The sequence below is a fragment of the Salmo salar genome, chromosome 01, assembly GCF_965601325.2.
Source record: "Salmo salar chromosome 01, fSalSal1, whole genome shotgun sequence".
Taxonomy (NCBI): Eukaryota; Metazoa; Chordata; class Actinopteri; order Salmoniformes; family Salmonidae; genus Salmo; species Salmo salar.
Window position 1 is genome coordinate 111,819,111 of NC_138291.1, and position 6,000 is coordinate 111,825,110.

Below are 6,000 nucleotides of genomic sequence, written 5' to 3' on the forward strand. Positions count from 1 at the left end.
GTCCAACGCTCTAACCACTAGGCTACCCTGCCGCCCTAGGTGGCTCTTCCAGACAGCTTGGATTTTCCTGCCACACACGTTCTCTAAAATATTATGTTCCAGGGGAGAGATTTTCCTGCCACACACATTTCCTGCCACACACGTTCTCTAAGATATTACAGTATGTTCCAGGGCAGAGATTTTCCTGCCACACACATTTCCTGCCACACACATTTCCTGCCACACACGTTCTCTAAGATTTTATAGTATGTTCCAGGGGAGAGATTTTCCTGCCACACACATTCTCTAAAATATTATGTTCCAGGAGGGAGATTGTCCTGCCACACGTTATCTAAGCCGAGCGTAACTGCAGTGCTCTGTCCAACCACTCTGAAGGTCTTCTGTCAGATAAGAGGGAGACTAATAAAGGCTCCACTGGCCATCCAATCACACACATCCATTTGACTTGTTCACCTCGAGTCTATAGAGACCAGGGCAGGCGAGGTCTGATGCCAACTTGTATGTATACTGTACATTGACCTTGTACATGCTGACGAGTTCTTGCTGACCTCTTACCAGTTCCTGTTACCTGAATGAATACATTTCTAACCTCAAGGGTCTTTTCCTGGTAAAATGCCACCAAAAAAATCATGAATTTATTGCATCTCATATACTCAGTCTCCAGTATTGTGAATGTAGACTACTGTTTCTTGAGAGTAGTCTAGAAACAGACGGCGTTGAGAAGGATCACAGAGAGGAGTCTAGAAACAGACAGCTGTGAGAAGGATTATAGAGGAGTCTAGAAACAGACAGCGGTGAGAAGGATTATAGAGGAGTCTAGAAACAGACAGCGGTGAGAAGGATTATAGAGAGGAGTCTAGAAACAGACAGCGGTGAGAAGGATTATAGAGAGTCTAGAAACAGACAGCGGTGAGAAGGATTATAGAGAGGAGTCTAGAAACAGACAGCGGTGAGAAGGATTATAGAGAGGAGTCTAGAAACAGACAGCGGTGAGAAGGATTATAGAGAGGAGTCTAGAAACAGACAGCGGTGAGAAGGATTATAGAGAGGAGTCTAGAAACAGACAGCGGTGAGAAGGATTATAGAGAGGAGTCTAGAAACAGACAGCGGTGAGAAGGATTATAGAGGAGTCTAGAAACAGACAGCGGTGAGAAGGATTATAGAGGAGTCTAGAAACAGACAGCGGTGAGAAGGATCCTAGAGAAGAGTCTAGAAACAGACAGCGGTGAGAAGGATCATAGAGGAGTCTAGAAACAGACAGTGGTGAGAAGGATCCTAGAGAGGAGTCTAGAAACAGACAGCAGTGAGAAGGATCCTAGAGAGGAGTCTAGAAACGGACAGTGGTGAGAAGGATCCTAGAGAGGAGTCTAGAAACAGACAGCGGTGAGAAGGATCCTAGAGAGGAGTCTAGAAACGGACAGTGGTGAGAAGGATTATAGAGGAGTCTAGAAACAGACAGCGGTGAGAAGGATTATAGAGGAGTCTAGAAACAGACAGCGGTGAGAAGGATTATAGAGGAGTCTAGAAACAGACAGCGGTGAGAAGGATCATAGAGGAGTCTAGAAACAGACAGCGGTGAGAAGGATTATAGAGGAGTCTAGAAACAGACAGTGGTGAGAAGGATTATAGAGAGGAGTCTAGAAACAGACAGCGGTGAGAAGGATCATAGAGAGCACAACAACACACTTCAATGTTGGAAACGTAAAGATTCCAGGAGAGAAGATTGACGTGAAGGCCAGCTCTTCTGAAATTTGGAAACTAAACTGACGACTAAACTGAAGCTTAGTGGTCCTGACAAATAGGTATCAGGCCAGCACATCAGATCAGAGCAGACTGAAGTCCTGAGGAAAGGGTACCAGCCATTACGTCAGATCAGAGCAGACTGAAGTCCTGAGGAAAGGGTACCAGCCATTACGTCAGAGCAGACTGAAGTCCTGAGGAAAGGGTACCAGCCATTATGTCATATCAGAGCAGACTGAAGTCCTGAGGAAAGGGTACCAGCCATTACGTCAGATCAGAGCAGACTGAAGTCCTGAGGAAAGGGTACCAGCCATTACGTCAGATCAGAGCAGACTGAAGTCCTGAGGAAAGGGTACCAGCCATTACGTCAGATCAGAGCAGACTGAAGTCCTGAGGAAAGGGTACCAGCCATTACGTCAGATCAGAGCAGACTGAAGTCCTGAGGAATGGGTACCAGCCATTACATCAGATCAGAGCAGACTGAAGTCCTAAGGAATGGGTACCAGCCATTACATCAGATCAGAGCATACTGAAGTCCTGAGGAAAGGGTACCAGCCCACAGGTCAGATCAGAGCAGACTGAAGTCCTGAGGAAAGGGTACCAGCCATTACGTCAGATCAGAGCAGACTGAAGTCCTAAAGAAAGGGTACCAGCCAGCAGGTCAGATCAGAGCAGACTGAAGTCCTGAGGAAAGGGTACCAGCCATTACGTCAGATCAGAGCATACTGAAGTCCTGAGGAAAGGGTACCAGCCCACAGGTCAGATCAGAGCAGACTGAAGTCCTGAGGAAAGGGTACCAGCCATTACGTCAGATCAGAGCATACTGAAGTCCTGAGGAAAGGGTACCAGCCATTACGTCAGATCAGAGCAGACTGAAGTCCTAAAGAAAGGGTACCAGCCAGCAGGTCAGATCAGAGCAGACTGAAGTCCTGAGGAAAGGGTACCAGCCATTACGTCAGATCAGAGCAGACTGAAGTCCTGAGGAAAGGGTACCAGCCATTACGTCAGATCAGAGCAGACTGAAGTCCTGAGGAAAGGGTACCAGCCATTACGTCAGATCAGAGCAGACTGAAGTCCTGAGGAATGGGTACCAGCCATTACATCAGATCAGAGCAGACTGAAGTCCTAAGGAATGGGTACCAGCCATTACATCAGATCAGAGCATACTGAAGTCCTGAGGAAAGGGTACCAGCCCACAGGTCAGATCAGAGCAGACTGAAGTCCTGAGGAAAGGGTACCAGCCATTACGTCAGATCAGAGCAGACTGAAGTCCTTAAGAAAGGGTACCAGCCAGCAGGTCAGATCAGAGCAGACTGAAGTCCTGAGGAAAGGGTACCAGCCATTACGTCAGATCAGAGCAGACTGAAGTCCTGAGGAATGGGTACCAGCCATTACATCAGATCAGAGCAGACTGAAGTCCTAAGGAATGGGTACCAGCCATTACATCAGATCAGAGCATACTGAAGTCCTGAGGAAAGGGTACCAGCCCACAGGTCAGATCAGAGCAGACTGAAGTCCTGAGGAAAGGGTACCAGCCATTACATCAGATCAGAGCAGACTGAAGTCCTGAGGAAAGGGTACCAGCCATTACGTCAGATCAGAGCCGACCGAAGTCCTAAAGAAAGGGTACCAGCCAGCAGGTCAGATCAGAGCAGACTGAAGTCCTGAGGAAAGGGTACCAGCCATTACGTCAGATCAGAGCAGACTGAAGTCCTAAAGAAAGGGTACCAGCCAGCAGGTCAGATCAGAGCAGACTGAAGTCCTGAGGAAAGGGTACCAGCCATTACGTCAGATCAGAGCAGACTGAAGTCCTAAAGAAAGGGTACCAGCCAGCAGCTCAGATCAGAGCAGACTGAAGCTCCCTTGGCTAAGCTGGCCCTGCTTTAAAAGGCTGATATCCCAGATCAGTTCCCCACCGTCCCTCCCGTTCTCTAAGACCATAACATGCTTATCACCTAAAATATGGAAGTTTAGGATTTTATCTCATCGCAGCCCTATTTTGGACTAATGAAAATGGAAACTAAGTGGTCATGATGAAATGACCTTTGTAGTTTACAACAGCTGAGGATTTAGCCATGCTAAAGTACATCACCAGGATATCATGTTCAATAGTCATGCTAAAGGACATCACCAGGATATCATGTTCAATAGTCATGCTAAAGGACATCACCAGGATATCATGCAGAACACAAGGCAAGATACACACAACTGAACCAATTCCTTCCATCTATATTCTTACTTGAAAGAGAATTTATAATATATGTATTATTATTATTATTCATTTCAGTATTGCTATGAACAACAAGGACACCTCTCTTCTATTCCATCGCCATAAAAAAAAAAACATCAAGATATGTCTTGTAGGAGATAAAAGCTATTCTGTTCCAGTAGGTAGCTAACTTGACTCCAGGTCACGATAAGCTCTAAGACATGAAGTCCGACCGTGGTCCAGGGCGGTGAGGTGATATGGCGGCCCTCGCTCCTCTGGACTTTGAAATGTTTTCCAGGCTGGTTCAGATCCCCTCTCCAACGTGAAACCCAACCAGTTCTGAGGGATCCTAAGATTAGCAGAGACAAAGAGCTGCGTTGAGAGCTGAGCGGCTAGGAGGGATGTAATTAACTTGATGTGAAAAGCCTTCCCTCCAGAGATGAGAGAGGAGTGCTGAGGACTCAGGGGAGAAGGTTGGAGGTGGACTGGAGGACACTCCCAACTAGCATCCCTTTTCACAGCTTATATCATCCCCTTTGATATTTCTGATGTGATTTAGAAGAGTAGTATCAGACTCCAATGAGAGGGAAGTGAATTGAATCCATTAGCCTGGCTTACAAATAGGGATGTGATCAGTGACAATACATTCATATCACCGGGAAATCTCCCTATGTATTTTGAGGAAGCAGTAGTGTTCTTTAAATTCATACTGTAAAAATGACACTGAGTGAACAAAACATTATGAACACCTTCCTAATATTGAGTTGCATCACCTTTTGCCCTCAGAACAGCCTCAAATCGTCAGGGCGTTCCACAGTGATGCTGGCCCATGTTGACTCCATTGCTTCCCACAGTTGTGTCAAGCTGGATGTCCTTTGGGTGGTGGACCATTCTTGATAAACACAGGAAACTAATGAGCGTGAAAAACCCAGCAGCGTTGCAGTTCTTGACACACTCAAACCGGTGCTTCTGGCACCTACTACCATACCCAATTCAAAGGCACTTACATATTTTGTCTTACCCATTCACCCTCTGAATGGCACATATACACAATCCATATGTCTCAATTGTCTCAAGGCTTAAACATCCTTCTTTAACCTGTGTCCACCTCTCCATCAATAAGGGATCATAGCTTTCACCTGGATTCACCTGGTCAGTCTATGTCATGGAAAGAGCATGTTTTGTTTTGTACACTCAGTGTATGTCCCTGTAAAAAGTCACTGCCCTCAGCAGAAAGTAGTCAGCAGAACTCTTTCAAATGGAATTCATTGTCAGAATCCTACACTTAAAGAGTATATTTGTGTCATTTTTGTGAAAAGTGTTGATCAAATATTATACAAGTCAGCAGCACATCTGTCAGGGCCTTCTGTCTGTCCTGACTGAGGGAGAGAGAGAGAGACAGGGGAACTTAATAACAACCTCTAAAACGCAGGGTTGTGACTTGGCAGGCTCTCTCTCTCTCTCTCTGCCTCTCCCTCTCTTTCTCTCTCTCCCCCTCTCTCTCTCGCTGCCTCTCCCTCTCTCCCCCTCTCACTTTCTCTCTCTGCCTCTCCCTCTCTTTCTCTCTCTCCCCCTCTCTCTCTCTGCCTCTCTCGCTGCCTCTCCCTCTCTCCCCCTCTCACTCTCTCTCTCTGCCTCTCTCTCTCGCTCTCGCTCTCTCTCTCTGCCTCTCCTTCTCTCTGTCTCTCTCTCGACCTCTTTTGTCTCTCTCTCTGTCTCTCTCTTCCTCTGCCTCTCTGTCTCTCGTACTCCCCCTCTCTCTCTTACTCCTTACCCCTCTTTCTGTCTTCCCTCCCCTCCCCCCTCTTTCTCTCTACCCCCTCTCTCTCTTACTCCTTACCCCTCTTTCTGTCTTCCCTCCCCTCCCCCCTCTTTCTCTACCCATTCTCTCTCTTATCCCTTACCCCTCTTTCGTCGTCCCTCCCCCTCCCCCCTCTTTCTCTCTACCCCCTCTCTCTCTTACGCCGTACCCCTCTTTCTGTCTTCCCTCCTCCCCTCTCTCTCTACCCCCTCTCTCTCCCCTCTCTCCCCCTCTCTTCACTCAAACTGAT